The following is an 18,183-nucleotide window of genomic DNA, read 5'->3' on the forward strand; positions in this document are numbered from 1 at the left end:
GTGGCTAGGGGTTGGTCCGGTCGAGAGTCCAGGCCTTTGGCGGCGGGCGGAGAAAAAGCGGGAGGGGTAGCCGCGATTAAAATCGCATCAGACCGACTTTGATGCACGAAATGCCCGCGTTACCGGTCTCTGCCTCTTTCGAGCAAAGCGCTGTACGCGCCACGCACACGATCCGAGCACCGTAGAAAGCGTCCTCTTGCTTGCGCGGTCGTTCTTCCTTCTCTTCAGCACTCGCGGCTGGCGTCAGAAAAACGCGGAGCTTCGTTCGCCGTTGATGGACTTATAATTGCGCGGCTATTGCCCGGCGCGGAGAAGATGGCGGGGACGGTGGCGCCCTCGAGATGGCTGCGCTGACTCGCACGACCGCGTTCCACGATATTCTGCCCTTTTCCTCGACGCTTACGCGCTCTTTGCATAAAGATAGCCCTGTACCAGCAGCTGGCCGCAATGATGTCGTTAATAAGTGTGTTCACTTGAGCTGATGGTCGGTTAAACTGGAAAAGATGAAGAGTCTCGAGATCGCGTACTTTTTATTTTTTCCTCTGCTCTTTGGTGATCAGGATATTTTAATTGGGGCAGGATGCTCGTCTCAAGCTTCGGCTCCTCTTCTATCCTGCAAACTCTTCGCACACGGTGTATACCAATGTAATCAACGGACGGATACGTTTGCCTATAGTTCGATTAAAAAAGAAACTAGCGAAGATTAAAGGAAAACAATTGCAGCGTGAATAAGGCACTGGTCATCTCACCGTAGGTTGCAACGAGAGGGGTGAAAAGAGACGCGTGCTCGAGCTAGGGAAAGGAAGGAGGACGAGGAAAGAAGGAAGGAACAGAGGGAAGACAAATGCCGGGGCCATCAGTGCGCCAAGCCATTTCTGCCTCATTGTGGACTCCATTTGCGACTCTTAGATTGCCGGTGAAATATCTCGCCGCGGTGATGGAAAAATCGCTAACGTAGGGAACCGGCAAAATAAAAGTAGCGGCATTTCTCAGCCAGAGGGGGCAGCCACGAGTGGTTTGCTAGCGCACGGTCGCGGCGCTTAGGAGGGGCAGGGGTGACAGGCAAAAACCGAAAAGCGATAGAACACCGACGCTCCGTGCCGTTGAATACAACCGTAGCCGAGGCAACACCCGAAAGAAACTTCGGGGACGTTGATGGAGTTGCAAGTGTTTGCTCTACTCGCGACAAATGCCTCGTTCTAGCGTCTTCGCCCCTAGTCGTGTCCGCCACCGTCTTGTTGCCCGGTTCATGGATCGTTTTGCTTTTTACCATCCCGTTTACTCCCCTTTCCGCTTCCAACTATCTTGCCATCCGGTCGATACATTCACCCTGTAACCATATTTGTCAGTTGTGTTAGGATTCGAGAAATATTTTGAGAAACGTTGAAAGGTCGAAAGATTGCCACGGAGCAGGGGGATTGTTGGTGTTGATGGATACGGAGGAGGGGTTTGGAACTGCGGATCGTTTGCCTTCAGAGATGTCGGCAAAGTTTCTGTTTTACGACGAAAGGTTAAAATAGGGTGCGGACTTTTCGTAAACGACGATCGTATTATATTTAAATGATATTGGACCAGGTTCAGCGACCTTTCGAATAACATAAACGTGATTTCACAGAATATGAGGGTTATAAAATAATGTCCTCAAAAATATGACTATTCTACTTGCAAATTTCAAGATAATCAAAAACTCCTTATCAAATCCTTGTGTACAGTACTATGAACACTATAACTTCCTTAAGAAATTATCCAAATTTTTTTAATCTCAGTATAATCTTGACAATTCTTATGTACAATTTTCTTCAAAACTGAATAACGCAACGTTCGCATCTGGAAGCAGAGAGTGGAGGAGGCAGAAGGAACAAGGGAAGCGATAATAGACAATAGAACGACGGGTAGAGCCGGGTAGAAAGGAGAGAAGGACACGATATAAGGAGCGAGTTTTTTCGCGACGTGATAGATGAGCCAGGACCGAACTGGTAACAGAAAGCAGCGAGAAAGAAATCACGAGCGTAGGATCCCTATGGGGACGCGGTGGCGTCATTAGGCTGCTCGGGTTGGAGAGTTAATGCACCGTTCGCCGGATTTCGCCCGGAGGCCGGTCGGAAAAACCGAGCGAGGTCAGCATGTGAGCCGGGAGCTGGAAAGAACGACGAGCGCGTAAATGGCGTCTGCTAAAGTTGCCACGCTTTGTGATTCTGTTCCCGAGTGAAACTCTTCGTGGTCGTCTCGCGAAAGAAACTGCTGTAACGAGATCGGGGTTGATGCAGCGATCGCATGCTGCCTGATCAAATAGACTCGCCGAAGAGTACTTTGCGGCTCAGCGAGAGCGACAATTCTGCATGCAGAATTTGGTGTCCGCTATCCTCTGCTGAAACTGCACGTTAGAAAGTTGTTCAGCAACTGTAACACGTTTGGTAGTGACACATTCTCTGTCCTTGTAACGAGACCGATGAGTACGTATAACAAAAGACGATAGGTTTTCAAGATTGTTTAATTTTGAAAATTTATTTTCTGAGAAGTAAGAAGCTGCTTGTACTGTCCTCGTAGAATATCAGTGAAGAATCCTGTTTTAAAACGTGCAGCAAATAAATAAATGCGATTAACTGATAAACGTGGCGCTGGCTGGTGAAACTGGAGGTAAGAAAAACGACACAGTACGAGAAAGTGGTGATTACAGTGAATATATGCAGATGAGCAATCACTTAACACTAGCAAACATTTGAATATAACGAAGTATGTAATTATTCAAATACAGATGATCACACAAATTAGACTGATTCCTATTAAACTATCCTGAAGAGGATCCATAATGAAAAGCTCGAAACTAAAGACAGTAGTCAATTGGAAATACTAACCTCCCAATTAGAAAAGATTCACGAAGAAGCAATCGGCACATTTGACGACTCAATACCTGCCGAAGAAGTTAGCTCGTAACAGAGAGAATCCTGGCTGGAAATCCATTCTGAACAAACGGACCAGCCACCGCCATTTCTCTTACGCACGTATAAACTCCGTTGCCAACAGGGAGCGTCCGTGTGTATCCAAACAGCAATCAGCTCATCGACAGGCGAGCAGATCGTGCTGGGTACAGCGGAGAATCTCTCGTAACGAGAGCACCCCGGAACACACAAACGAACGAACGTGTACCCATTGGAAGAACGAAGGATAGTATGGTGAAAGCAAGAAGGAAGGAAGCGAACAGAGAGCCGAAAGGATGGAGGGTTAAGCGCCGGAGGGATCCGACCAGAGGAAAGTGTAATCCCAGACGATCAGCGTGCGGCAGATTCGGCCTTAATGAGCTCCAGCAATGATAAATGACGCCGTGGGCCGCGCCTCTCTCTTACCGCGTTTATCCTCTGCTCGGAATAAGGTGTATCCTTGTACGAGGTATCAGGCCTGGGTACCTGGTCGTCTTCTGAACGGCATCCATCCCGACCAGCCTTCCATCTCCCGTCTTCGTTCCACGGTGTAAAAGCTTCATCTCCGCCTACGATCCCTCAAACTCGGCCCAGCAATCGAGGGGAATTCAAAATGGCAACCGTGCTCGCACGGTCAGACCTCCCTCACGCTAGTGACAGCCATCCATCCTTCGTTCCGGGACGTTTCAATTGGGTGTCCTATGCAACGGATCTCGTCCTGTCCATCCACTGTCTCGACATGTAGCCCTAGCATCGGATGTCGCTCCGTTTCCGCCACGAATTGGGCAATCCCTTTCCTTCTTCGTCTCCCACTGTTTACTTTTTCTAGGTTATGGGTGGACAATTGTTTGACAATTCAAACAATCGGGATATTTGATGGAAATCCTGTTTGCAAATAGGGGATGATAAAATAGTAGATGGCTTTAGAAGCTATGGATTTATTGGATGTGTAAATTATTACTTACGAGGAAGGTTTTTTGTTTGCTCGAGGTTTGAACTGGGGATATTGGATGGTAGCTTTGTTTGAAGATACAGAAAGATACGAAGATGATAGGATAAATCTGGAAAAATTTGAATTCCATTGAGTCAAAGGTCGTTCTCGTAGAACAGTGAGATGAATTTTTCTTAGGAGTCAAGAAAAATTAGTTGTAACGATAATAAGGGTTCGAGAACCCCTTCAGCGTTCAGTTTCTTTTCGAGGATCACGTTCGTTAATGGCTTTTCCATCCAAACTGACGTGTAGCCATTCGTTTTCGTGACGTTTCAATTGTGAAGCGATCTTCAAGAGCCAGAGACGGAAGTTGATTGACCGTTCCTTTGAAATTTTCGACCTCGAAAATCGTAAGATGCCCGAGATGCGAAACTACGAGCTACCTGGTCCGTCGACGAGTCAGTTTATTAACGAGGGTAGAGAATTCTAGAGCAGAAACTTAACTGCAAACTTCTATAATCATAGACCTGAAAGTTGACAAAGGCAAATTAATTTTAGTTAGGTGAATGTTAGTTCTTGTATTACCTACATAAATTACTTGTAATAAGAATTAAACGATACATTTAAAAGTAAAAGTTTGATAAACAAAGAGATAATTATACCCCAGAGATTAAGAATTCCAATGACGAGTTAACTCGTCCTCCCCTACTGTGTTCTTTGCGTTACTTGCATTATAACTAGCATAAAATTGAAACGAGAAATCATGCATATCAATGAGTTTTAAATTTGAAGAAATTTTTTATCAATAGAAATATACTGTTACATTGCAAGCTTCAATTTTCTTTCTATTTTTATATTCTTTTTATATTCAATTCTATTTCTCAATTTTCAATTTGGAAATATTAAAAATTCTTTTACTTGTTGAAGCGAAAAATTATAATACAAAAATCGAAGATCAGTATAATTAGTATTTAAATTTTAAGATACCCAACGATTCGTTTCCACCTGTTTATACGGTGACAAAGAAATTACAATATTTCATGATAGTTAATCGACGTGGTAGCTGAATCGGTTTCGCGGTATCGTGGAGGAAGTCATTTCCCGTGTGTCATTAATCGAGGCGAAAGAGTGCCTCTACATTAGCTACAATCAAGCCCTCGCAGGTGCAGACGGTTATCGACGCCATACTGACAGGTGATCTGCTCTCGATGGAGGAGGGTGATCTTTGGTTAATGAGCTCGTTATCCCAAGCATGTACGAACAACCGATTTGCCGTGGCTTTGTCAACAGCGGCTCGATATTCGCTATTTGTTGGTAATTGCTTAATAATCCAGCCTAACCTCCAAATTATCGGTAATTTCAGATGGAAAAAGACCTGTTTGTATTGCGTGTTTGTAATATTCAGACAATTTCGTCTATTAACATGCCAATTTAATCGATTACCTTGATCTTGGAGCAAAATGGATTAAAGGGATAGCGTGCGCATATATGTGCGAGGAAACCTTCGTCCCTTTCGTTCTCGAGGTATAATAATACCAAGTGAGACGATACCTGTTTCCCATGGTTAACTGTGTGCTTGCGTTCAACGTCCTTGAAGCTACCAGATTCTCAGCAGACACTAATAATTACTTTCGAGTTTCAATGACCAGTTTTAATGAAACGTCGCTTTCAAGGTTTCCAAATAAGTTTCAAGGTACTAAGGAGTTGAAAGTTTCAAGTTTTGCTGAATACATTAACACTTTCTCGACTCCTCTTGCGTCTGTATATAGTTCAGTGTATGAATGATGATCATCTGAAATGTCGGATTTTTCAGAGAAAATTCAAGCCGAATAGTTTAATGCGATACATTAAATATAAGTAATATGTCATATATTCCAAGAATATACAGAATCGAATATACAGTAGAGTTCCATTTATATTACACGTCTCAGGACAGACAATTCATATAATAAGAGTTCATTGATGCTTTCAGCTACCTATGATTTTTCGTAACTATAGTAGAAGTTTACGTTCATATGAGTTACATTCAATCGCTAGCAGTGCATTGAATCTAACAGAAAGTAAAATTTCGTTGAAATACGTTAAAAGTCACATGAATGGAAATTCTACCGAGATAATGAATAGATTTCGTATAAATAAAGTTCTACTGTACCATACGCAATCGAGAAACTTTTAAAAATCACCAATACCTTTCCTAGTATCTTCCTTCAAGTTAATAAAGTCCAAACAAACGAAATTCTACTATACAGCAATCTTAAAGCTATCACCGTATACTTGTTAGGTTATTCAAAAAGTTTCTTTCGTTTCATAAGGTGATAATAGATGAACAACAATTTCTCTTTTATCCTTTTATTTCCTTTTCGTTCTATTTCTATTAGTACGTGCATAATTCAATAAACAAATATAAAACTATTGAGATATGTATAATTTTGTGTGCTAGACTAGATTGGCCGCGTAGTAGTGACACACGTATGTGAATATGAGTGTGTGGGAGTATGTGTGTGCGCTGCGTCTCCAAAAACAGATGAATGTAACTGTTCTATTGGCAGTGTGGTATAGAAGATGGTGAGACAAAGAAAGTGGTGAGACGCGTGCAAATGTATATCGACGAAATTCTAGAAATCCTTTATTAAATAAATCTAAAACTACTTTAATATGAATTCTAAGTGTAACCTTAGTGTTTCTTTACTTTTATTTCGGCAATTAAGATCGACAATTCTCAACAAAAACAAAAAACATTGTGCGTCTATTATTTTCTTATAAAACGGAAGAAACTTTTCGGATAACCTAATGTTATTAAATTCCCTAGATACTCTCCGGAGCTTAAAAAATTCCTAATTCTCCCAAACCTTCTAAATTCCAATATTATTCACAATATCGATTAGGATGTTCGATTTATGAAACAGTTGAAAGGTCCTGGACGAATTCTCGGAGTGGTGCAGTGTCGTCAAACGATCGCGGCAGAGGTCCGCGGTGTTACAGTGCAGTGGTCGGCTCGTTCGCTTCGCTATTCGTTACGTGTCCGCTAGAAAAACGGCGAACGTGGTTTCTCGGCGGAGGTTGCAGAGACTCGCGCGAGATCCCGCAAAGGGCGCAGGATCTTTTCGTTGCCGTGAATGCGCTGCATTAATCAAGCGCCGCGGGCGCCTGACGTCTTAATCCTGGCTAGCCTACGCACCGTCCGTTCTACGCCCACGCCTCAATGTACCTACTAAACGGCCGCTACGTCAGCGATTCGCGGCCTTTGTACGCGGCCATCATTGCGTCGTGGGATCGTTGGTTTCTTCTTTTCGCGGTTCAGCCTAACGGAACTCGGTTCGTAGTCGGCCGATTATTATTCAACAGGCACTGCGTCGATATTCTGGTGGAATGAAAATGCTATACGCACCAACGTTATCTTATTCATGGTACGGGAAACGGGGAACAGTTATGTTGCATGCGCTTCAGGGGCAAAAAGTGTGGACAGCCTTCGTTTGTCTGCTTCGTCCCGGTTGACATTGAATAGGCTGTGATTCGGATGGTTTGTGCGTAGGCGGTTTACGCCAGAGTAGGTGGATATCGAAGATATTGATAAATCTCCTGGTTTTCGTTATGGCTGACTGATATTAAGGAGAATGAATTTATCGAAGGAGGGATGAGGCGATCGTGTTAATGCTTGGCAAAAGATCCGATCATAATACCAATGTGAAATATGAGGTTGCTGGAACTGTGTAACTGTATTTACATGTACATGTGACATCTACGAGGACGTGGAAGATCAGTTAATGCGAGGATTCTTTGAGTTTTGTATGAGCACAGTCTTGACAAATGGTAAATTACTTTACAATTTCCTTATTTTCTCCATTGATTCTTACGAACTCAAGCTACGGTGTCTTACGCTAGCATGTTCCTATTATAAGAAAATTTAATTATTTTCAGCGATAAACCAACCAGAACGATGGATTAAAAAGACTTAGAAGACTCGATTTCAAATAACAACTATTCTTTCCAATTATTTTCTCCCTGAAATTCGAAACTAATGAAACTTACGCAATGTAATTTACCGTTCGAAAGCCAATGTAAAATTCCAGTCACGATATCTCATCGATTTCCTATGTTAGTGCGTGTCGCGACCATCCACCAGGCACCGCCAAACGAGTTTTTATACTACGTTACCATTAAGAACGTCGCTGAGACCGATGGACCCTAGTCGATGACCAGGTAAGCAAACGGATCAGTGGTGGGACGAAGGTAGGGAAAAGGGAAAAAGTCGTGAATACGACCTAATCTCGAGAAGCGGCCGGCATCGTTTCGTGGGTGTCATGCTTTCACTTCGGTTCAGGTTGTCTGCAGAAGGCGATTGGTTCTCGCTGAGCTCCTCCCAGAATCCATTAAGAGCCGAAACGGAGAAACACAGCATTAATTTTAAAACCAATCCCTGAGGAGAAATCGGGCATTGGCCGCCATTCGTGCGAGCTGCCGCTGGAGAAAATCCATCGAAAAAAAGGCTTCTTAATTACTTCACCGCTTGTTCCCCTCTGCGAAGCATCGGAAACACGCGAGATGACTCGCCTCCGGGATTAAACGTATCTGTTTTGTCCTTCAAACGATCCTGTCGATCATCGATCATCTGCTCGCGAGGAGTTTCAACCCTTCTCTTTACAAAACTTCGTCGTCTTGAACAACACAAATCGCATACGTTGGTTTTATCGAGGATTATTGTAACACTTTGGATTATTGTACGTTAGTTGTAACACTTTCTTTGAAAGTATCCCGATATAATTTATGTATTTCCTAAAAGTCAAATTTTTCGTGCAGGATACATCTACGTTTGTCCAAAGAACCTTGTTATGGATCTCCAAGCGAATACGAATGCGCATAGTAATTGTAACTATAATTAGAATGTGCTTGACTGTTTATTTGGAAAATGTTAATGTGCAAAGATATACAGACTACAAGACGCAAGAATGTGGAAAATATCTGAAGTAAAGTATTTCTTTTCCTTAATTCCATGCATGTAATTTTTGTAGTTTTTTAATTATTTACGTAATTTTTAATTTTTTGTATTCATGTAAATTTGGACGTAAATATCCTTCTATTGGATTGGCAACTAAGTGATTGCGGATTTTGTCGTTAGATGGTATTGGCAAAGTCCGCAATCACTTAGTTGCCAACCCAATAGTTGCAATAGAAGCACACAAGTTTCATTTTATTGCAGCCTCGCTTTATTCGCAGTTGTCTCTAAGTAAGATCGTCACTGATACCACAATTGGCCACAACTGTCCGAATCAATCGAAGCTTGTCCGACATAAAACACGCTGCAGATTCATTGAACGTCGTTAATCCTTGCTCGCTAAGCTAATCTCGCCGCAAGTCACGATAAAGCCGAAACCTGGGAAATATCGAAAGATAAACAGAGTGATGGTGAAACGATCGAGAGACGGGACTATACACCGGGAAAGGGTAAGAGGAGAAAAAGAAAGAAAGAGAAAGAGAGAGAGAAAAGCGGGAGGGTAAAGTCGAAGTCGGGCACAAAAGAGATGAGGAAGGATAAGGAACAGAAAGAGAGAGAGAGAGAGAGAGAGATGGAATAAGAAGAGAGGAAGGTTTAGGTAGCTACTCTCGCTCAGGTTGAAACGAAGGGAGCCGCCCTGTGTTTGTGCTCTCGCCGGGGAGCACAAAGAGAAATGGCGTGGTATTTATCAGTGCTCACCCCCTCTCCCTCTTTTGTCCCCTTTCCAGCATCTCCCGTTGCTCTCCGCCTGTTCCCCCGGCATACCACTGTCTTTGTCTAGCGCTCCTACTATTGCCTTGCTTCCATTCCACATCCAAATCCATTCGCCTGCCTGCCAAACCCTCCCTCTCCACCACCTCTCTTCCACCCTCTCCTCTAAGCTCTCTTGATGCCCTTTCGCGCACCACATATATGGCCACTCGATCTTCTCCTCCGCGGGACTTTGACAGCTGTCTAATTCACGTTGCGCGCTCGTTCACCTGTGTACGTGGATTTCCTCGCCCGTTGTTCCATGGACGACCCCTAGCTAAGTACGTCACGCCGCCTTGCGTCGATTGGGAAAGAGGCAAAGGAGTAAAGGAATTTAGAATTCTTCGAATGATATAGAGAAGAGTAGATTTTGATTATCTCGTTGTAGTATCTTTGTTAGTTAACTTGTGGAGAAGTTTACGTTGGTTGACCTTACAGATGTTTAGCTACCAACGATAGACGCTGTGAGTTATTAAATCTGATTAATAGTTTTTCATTTTTGCATAGATACTAGATGTTGAGAATTGTGAATCTTAATCGACGAAATAAAAGTAAAGGAACACGTAGATTACACTTAAAATTTATATGAAAATAGTTTCAGATTTATTTAATATGTAATTTACAGGATTTTCGTGGATACACATTTGCACGCGTCTCAGCGCTCTCTTTATCTCACCATCTCCTTTACCGCGCTACCAATGGAACGGTTGCATTCTTCTGTTTTTTGAGATCCTGTGCACATGCTGTGGGTATAATCAAATAGAAAATGTTCAAAGCTTTATGAAAAATCCGAAGAGTAGGACCAACCTATCAAAATGGATAATAATAAACCCACACATTATTATTTAAATTAATATTCTAAAGCGTAAATAGGATGTCTTAAGATAAATGAAAAAGCCAAACATTCAAACTGTACTCTGTGGGTATAATCAAATAGAAAACGTAAACACAGATTGTTCAAAGCTTTATGAAAAATCCTAAGAGTAGAACCAACCTATCAAAATGGATAATAACAATTCTCATTCTAACATCTCTAACTACATATCTGCATCTTTTCGGTTGTTTTACTTTAATTCACCTGGCATGACGTTATCAAATACGAACCGACCTACCTTTGCGGCTTAAAATTTCCGTGCTAGCTATCCCTCGGTAATCAGGACGAACGTGAAAAAAAAGAAACAACGGGGACAGAATGTAGGACGAGCAGGAAAGTGAGGAATTAGGGGTAGCTCGCGAACGGGCCAGCGAAATTTCCGAGCAGGCCCGCGCCGCTTATTTGCAGCGACATTAGCGCGGTAGCGGCGGCGGGTCGCGAGTCAAAACATTACGTAAGGTTTTTAGAAGAGGAGGAGAAGACTAATAATCTCGAAATAATGTAAGCATAATAAATGGGCGAGCATTAGCGGGGCGCTCGGCAGCCGGCTCATATTTTCGGTGGCGCTGGCTTTGACGTAGCATTACTCCAAAGTGCGTTACATATTACTACCATACACATAGCCACTTTTACACACACGCTTATACAGTGTCCTATGTGTGTGCACACGCGTGCATCTTTACGCGCGAGCGTGTGTGCCCCGCTGGCGACCTATAATATATCCTTGCAGCCAGTTGTCCCAACACAGGAGCACTCCATTTCGTTTCCTGTTTTCTTCGCGAGCGAGCCGACTTCTTTCACGACAGACCCCAGGTCGCTGTTAACGATCGTGCAAATACACTAGCTGTTAATTAAATGACAAATACCGGCCGCTCAAGTATTTTTTAAAGCGAACGTGAGCGTCCAGCGGATTACGATCGTGAAACGTTCCTGGATGAATATCCTGTGGACCAGGTGGACAAAACGTTGGCAATAATTCGCAATCGTAAGGAAGCTTGGAGGAAGAGACGATTCTTGACCGCAGCTCGAGCTCTTTTTATCTGGATGAAAGTCGACAACTGTCAGAATATGAAGTTGTCAATTCGATGAGGTTAGGTTTTCGGGTCAGATGAATATTTCAGTTAACCTAAGTATTAGGTCGTCCAAAAAGTTTCTTTCGTTTTGTAAGTAAATATGAATGCACAACATTTCTCGTTTTATATTAATTTATCGAATTATGATCCATTTTGTTGTTGTTTGTTTGACAGATTAGATTTCACGTTTGTATAAAAATGCGTCGTTGTAAAAGACGTGTCTGTAAAAGAAAGACTCTAACAATTTAATTACGCCAAGTTCAGTTGTGATGAGTTTTTAGAAGATGTATATTTGGAAACAGATTATCGAAGTCGTTATCAGTAGCGTGATAAACAGTGAAATATATCGTGCAATTACATTGACAGCTCGACTACCGTAGTTCTCTACGACGATAGAAGATTTTATACTCGTAGAAAGGAAAATTTGTTCAATTAATATTAATATACTCGTTTGTAATTGCCATAATTCAATAGCGCATGTACATTATTTTATTTCATTTTACGTATCATGTAAAAGGCTAGCAGTGTTCTATAAGAAGCTTCATTATCAAATGTAAAGTTCAAGTTCTTCAACATGTTGAAAGTTATACGGCTCAAATAATTCTACCGTTTTGCGATGCGTATGCGCATACGTTAAATATAATTAAGATAATTCGTGTTTCTCTAAAGAGGCTCATATCTCATAGTTCAGAAAGCGAGGGAAATATGTTCTTCGAACAGCACAGTTTGATGATATCTATAAAATGAAAGTTTCGATGGTAGTGAGCGGAAATACGCGACGAATTGTTCAATTTGTTACTATTTTCTGGAAGATTCTTATCTTCTTAAGAACCGTTCCACCGCGGAAGATAAAGTAGACGGAATAAGGAAAGTGAAACGTACACGGCAACATCTAAGAAACGAAGCTCGAACGAATTAAGGATGCGTCGTTACGCTTCTCGAAACATGAGAAATAGGATAAAAATTGCGGAAGACAGGTAGAATCGGTTAGTATTAATTATGGAAACCCTCTCGAAATACCAGAAGCCAAAATATTTCGCGTGATTAATGTCTACTGCCCTCGCGATTCTCCTTCCAAGTTAATACGTTTTTGCGGCACATTTTTATTGTACAAAATCGAATTTCGTTGTGTTTTATAAAAAAGTACAGTGAAAAATGGCCGCACGAGCTTCGAAATTCTTCGATCCGTACGTTCTTCGTAATAACGTCAAGCCTTCTAAAATCAACGAAAGCCATCGACAAATTTATAAGACGCGCTCTTTTTTTAAAAACAGACAAAGATCCTGGCACGCATGCAAAGACGAAAAATACAGGATTTCCATTGGTCGAAAGTGGTGGAACGACGATATGCACGCGACTTGGGCTCACGCGAACCTTCGAAGCCTCGTGGCAGCGACCAAGGGTCCGGTGAAGGAAGAAGAAGAAGACTATGACGAGGACGAAGATGAGTGGAAACGCGGCAGAAAAAGAAGAGGATGAAGCAGCAGAAGAAGGAGCAAGGGGAAGGGAAGAGCGCGCAGTCAACGGGTACAGAGACTATCCGAGGTGCCGGTTGACAGCAACAAATGCCTCGGTGCGGGCAAGACGGGGAGCTCGCGCCCGGGACGCCGGTTGCAGGACCAGCTTGAGATATTACCAGGCAGATGCGGTCGCGCGCTGATCAAAGAAACGCTTCTCACTGAGAGAGATTAAATGGATGCTGGTGCGCGCCGGCAAACCACCACGCTGTGGCTACAAATAATAAGTGGAGAGTGAGAGAGGGAGAAAGGAAAGCAGGGAAGGCCTGTTGAGTAGAAAGGAACCGTAAGAATGAGAAGGATAGGAAAAGAGAGAGGTGGGTTTGCGAGGCACAGGCTGCTGGCCGTGGCCCTAACTCGCATTTGATACATTCCCATCTTCACGAGTATTGCTCTCCCCTGCATTTGTTTCTAACGCGATTGTACTCACACCGGAACCAGGTCAACTCGATTCAGCTTCCTTGCGAGGAAAATGAATGAAAAGAGAATTTAAACACGATACCGCGCACCGAGTTTCGTTGGTAGAAATTGAAGGCTATCGGAAGGGAAAGATTTTATTAAAGCTTCCTCGAGTCTAGTTTCGAGTCTGAAGGATACTCTTGAAAAAATTCAATCACTGGTCAGTAAGAAGTATCTGCAGATGCAAGATTTTGGTTAACACGTAAGACTTGGATTGTTGCAACATCGTATTGCTTTTAAAAAGATCATGTTTGTTAAGGATAATATTTTGCGAAATGATGGAATTTCAATTTTTATTAATATGCCCATTTTGTAGGTTATGATCAGAGAGCTGGCACGTGGTTCTCAGTAGCAGAATGCAAACTAATAATCATGAAATTGTAGGCAGATTTACGTTTACAGTATGGTATATAGATATCGTATGAAAATTATCTGTCAGGCAACAAGATTGTAGAAAATAAAAAGCAGATCCGCAACTAACGCGTTATAAGGTGCTGTTTAATCTGCTACACACCGTTCAGCGCATAATACGATGATACGGTAATGAAGGAGGTCACGCGAATCTAATTGGCACGCCATTTGAAAATCACGAGTAGAGGAAGGGGATCGGAACGCAGGATTAATGAAAACAAACGAAAATCGGCGTTTACGTTTGCTTGGCGGCCGTTCGCCCTGCAATTTAATCAATTTACCTTCTCGACAGTATCAGACAGAATAATGAGAATGCATCTCGACAAACGTTATCATCGTCGAATCAGTCCTGGCAACCCCTTATTTAGAAGATAACAGCGGCTGTTCGCGAAAACTCACTCTCCTCGAATGGTGTTGTCATTCGTCGCGTTCCTCCTACCCTCTCAAAGGGTTTAGACGCGAAGCAAGCTAGCCAATGAGAGAGAACCACCTTCCGTTCTCTTTTCCACCTTCTCCAGAGCACTTACCATCTTCTTTCACCGTCCCCTCCTACGCCAACATGCTCTTTCTCCCTCTATCTTCGTCTACGCTTGCTTTTAACTTCTCGCTCGGGTTCTCGCGATGAGATATGACTGCCACATTATCACCTGATTATGTTATCACTTTGCATCGGCCGTTCCTTTGCCGCGCTGCCTCAAACTACCGTTTATCACGACCGTGGAGATCCTGCGGGCTGGTGAACGGTCGTTGGAACGGTACGATCCTTCGAGCGAAGTATAGTCTTCGATTCCGTGGTCTTCGTTGATTTCTGGTTGCTTGCTTTCACTATGAGAGCCGCGGCAGCGTCTGGGCCAATGTTTCCTATCGTTTCTCCAGCGTTAAGTGCGTCTTGTTATTAAAAATCAAGCTGTTAAGAATTGTGGATCTTAATTGTCAAAATAAAAGTAAAGGAATACTAAGGTTACGCTTAGAATTCATATTAAAATAGTTTTAGATTTATTTAATGAAGGATTCCCAGGATATTCGTGGATATCATTTGCACGCGTCTCAGCGCTCTCTTTGTCTCACCATCTTCTTTACCGCGCTACCAATGCAACAGTTACATTCATCTGTTTTTCGAGAAGCTGTGTACACACATACTTCCACATACTCATATTCACATACGTGTGTCACTACTACGCGGCCAATCAAGTCTAGCATACAAAATTACACATATCTCAATACAAGCATATCGAGATGAATAAGCGTTGAAGGTCTTCGTGGTAACATTTTCTGAAACCAAAAATAACCATGATTTTCATTCAAAAACCAGTTTACGATTCACAGATGGGAAATTATTCATAGACTACAAAATAATGTTGCCTTAATAACAAAAAATTGCTAATTTGGCTACGAATATCTCACTCCAAATTAACTGTCACAGCGCAGTATCGCAAGAAAATGTACCCTCCCGGATAAAGAAATCGTAGGAACATTTCGCTGCAATTCCCTCGCCGAAACTTTCACCAAACGTGCGGACCAACCCCTCGACATTGCCTCGTTTCCAATACATCCCATCAAACCTAACCTTCCAAGCAATTACAAAGCATGGTAACAAGCCGAGCCACCCTCTCACCCTTAGCGAAGATTAAAAACTCGCCAGGCATCCATCAAATCGATCCACGCGTGCCCCATGTGCGTATTCCTGGACCAGAGAAGGCGAGGACCCGGGCCGCAATTTTCCAGGTAGCGCGGAAAATCGCGGTGGATTCCTGCACGGCGATAAAGATCCAAGAGAGGGGAGAAAAAAGAGATTGCGCCGGACAGTCGTGTAGGCAGTAACTGGATCTGGTACGAGGTTGGTCGAGAGAGTGCAGGAGTTGAGGCGAGCATGGCAGAGCGCTGCGGGACCATCAGGTCGCCCACAGCTCATCGCCAAGCGATCACATCTCATCGCCGCGTACCATCACAGACTATTACAAACAGAGCTCTCGTCGCGCCCTATCCCTCCGCTGTAACCGTATCGTGTCCCCTCCTCACACACTCTCGTCTCTACTCTTCCGTGTCTCTCTATACATCCGTTTCTCTCTTACCGGCCGCTTTTCAACCCCATCGCGATCCCACCTCCAGTCGTACGTATCACTGCCGCTCTATCAGCATATCCGACCGCTTAGCACCTACTTCCCAGGAGTGCGATACCGCTCGTAACTCATTTGAATTACACATTTCCCTGGGTCCCGCGAAATAATACGTGTGAGGATCCGCGAACACGCAAATTGCCGCGTGTACCGCTCCGGTACGAGGCTCGCGTTCCCAGCCGCGATCAACCGATGCTGAATTTCAAGCGGCGATTTCCACCAACTAGGATACGACACGCTTGGGTCCTGATCGGATTGCGAGCCGCTTCCTTCAGCCCACCAGCCATCATTGTTCGTTATCCAACGTGATCTTTGCTTTTGCCCTGGATCAAATTATAGGGATGAGGGTTCAGATTGAGTTGTGGATGGATTATTTCGATGTGAGGAGGAGGAGAGAGAGAGAGAGAGAGAGAGGTGAGTGATCGGTTGCAGAAGTTAACTGCGTGGTTGGATGGTCAGTTCACTCTGTGTGAGATGTTCAATGATTGCAGTAAGCAGGTGAGGTTTGAAGGAACGTTAGGTAGCGATGGTGTATTTAGTTCAGGGACTCTGTTGGCTAAGAGTTATTATGACTCACGTATGATCGTTAAAGGCGTCAAGTTTAATGGCTTTCCTGTGCTTTATGCTTCATCAGAATTTGTCATGGATAAGGCTTCGTATTGTCTTCAGATTTTTTCTTGCACGCTATTGTGTTTAACGCGCTGTTTGCGTCAGTATACTCAAATATCGATTTGGTAATTGTTTTATGTACGAAAATTTCTAACTAGAGATTTGTTAATTTAGACGGAGAATTATAAAATGTATCGTTTCAAATTTTACCGATATAAACACGATAGTTGTACCTCGTTAAAGTAATAATGATATTTCAAAACGTAACTGTTGAAAATGACAACGTGAGTTCATGCTCGCCATTAATATGCAGACGCGTTAGTTACAAGAAATAGTGACTAGAAGATAGTTCTAGTTACAATCGATAGATTTGATCGATAAGTTTAGGATGTTCTTTTGTTTTTATTCCTAGTCCACGTATGTGTGTGCAATAAAGGTTTTCTTTGGCTCAAAACGGTGTGATAGATTTATCCATTGAATATAATAATAGCTATTGTGATCCTACGTCTGAGTATAGAAATAACAACAGTAACGTTTACGATATAAAAATAAAAAGTTTCTACGGAAAATAATTCAAAATAATGTACGAAAGTTTCTAACTAAAGATTCGTTAATTTAGACGGAGAATTATAAAATGTATCGTTTCAAATTTTACCAATATAAACACGATAGTTGTACCTCGTTAAAGTAATAATGATATTTCAAAACGTAACTGTTGAAAATGACAATGTGAGTTCATGCTCGCCATCCATATGCAGATACGCTAGTTACAAGAAATAGTGACTAGGAGATAATTCTAGTTACAATCGATAGATTTAATCGATAGGTTTAAGATGTTCTTTTGTTTTTATCCCTAGTCCATGTAAGTGTGTGCAATAAAGGTTTTCGTTGGCTCAGAACGGTGTGACAGATTTATCCATTAAATATAATAATAGCTATTGTGATCCTACCTCTGAGTATAGAAATAACAACAGTAACGTTTACGATATAAAAATAGAAAGTTTCTACGGAAAATAATTCGAAATAATAGTTTCCCAGCCACTGTATGTACGCTTTCACTTTGTTTACCTTCCACATTTATTTCTGTCCATTCATGATTTATCTTTTGATTCTCAAATTATGTATTTACTTCCTGCTTTTTTAATTTCATCCTCGCTTCGTTTAATTATATCGCTTTCTTAAACTCTGTTTTTCTAATTTATCACCTGATTACATACCTTCTCGCACGTATTCGAAAAAAGATAAAAGATTGCTTCTGTAAGAAACGCCGCGTTCTGTTTTCCAGTAAGAAAGTTCGCGCTTCTGCTCGAGAACGCTCGAGGGGGCCCGCGTAAAAAGATTAGAACTCCGTAACTGCTCGAGAAAGTAGCTGTTCCGGTCCCGGGAGTATCGACGGCGTTTCGACAAGGAAATGAACGCGCCAGCGATTGATCGCTGCGCTCTTTCTCTCTCTCTGTACCGGTTGGCTACGGCTCCCTGGCGCCTTGCTTCGCTAATCGAGGCCCATTAAAACACCCTCGGCTGCCGCGTT

At 42.6% G+C, this 18,183-nt stretch overlaps 1 protein-coding gene and 1 long non-coding RNA gene across 3 annotated transcripts in view; both read left to right on the forward strand.

The window, feature by feature from the left end:
* Positions 1 to 18,183, forward strand: part of LOC122577275 — a 146,389-nt gene that overhangs the window by 120,159 nt on the left and 8,047 nt on the right. The gene's annotated exons all lie outside the window — the stretch shown is intronic.
* Positions 7,535 to 8,408, forward strand: LOC122577281. The gene is made up of 3 exons (XR_006320196.1): positions 7,535 to 7,659; positions 7,768 to 8,049; positions 8,171 to 8,408. It is a non-coding gene; the product is annotated as an uncharacterized LOC122577281 (long non-coding RNA).

This window comes from Bombus pyrosoma, linkage group LG18, assembly GCF_014825855.1.
Source record: "Bombus pyrosoma isolate SC7728 linkage group LG18, ASM1482585v1, whole genome shotgun sequence".
Taxonomy (NCBI): Eukaryota; Metazoa; Arthropoda; class Insecta; order Hymenoptera; family Apidae; genus Bombus; species Bombus pyrosoma.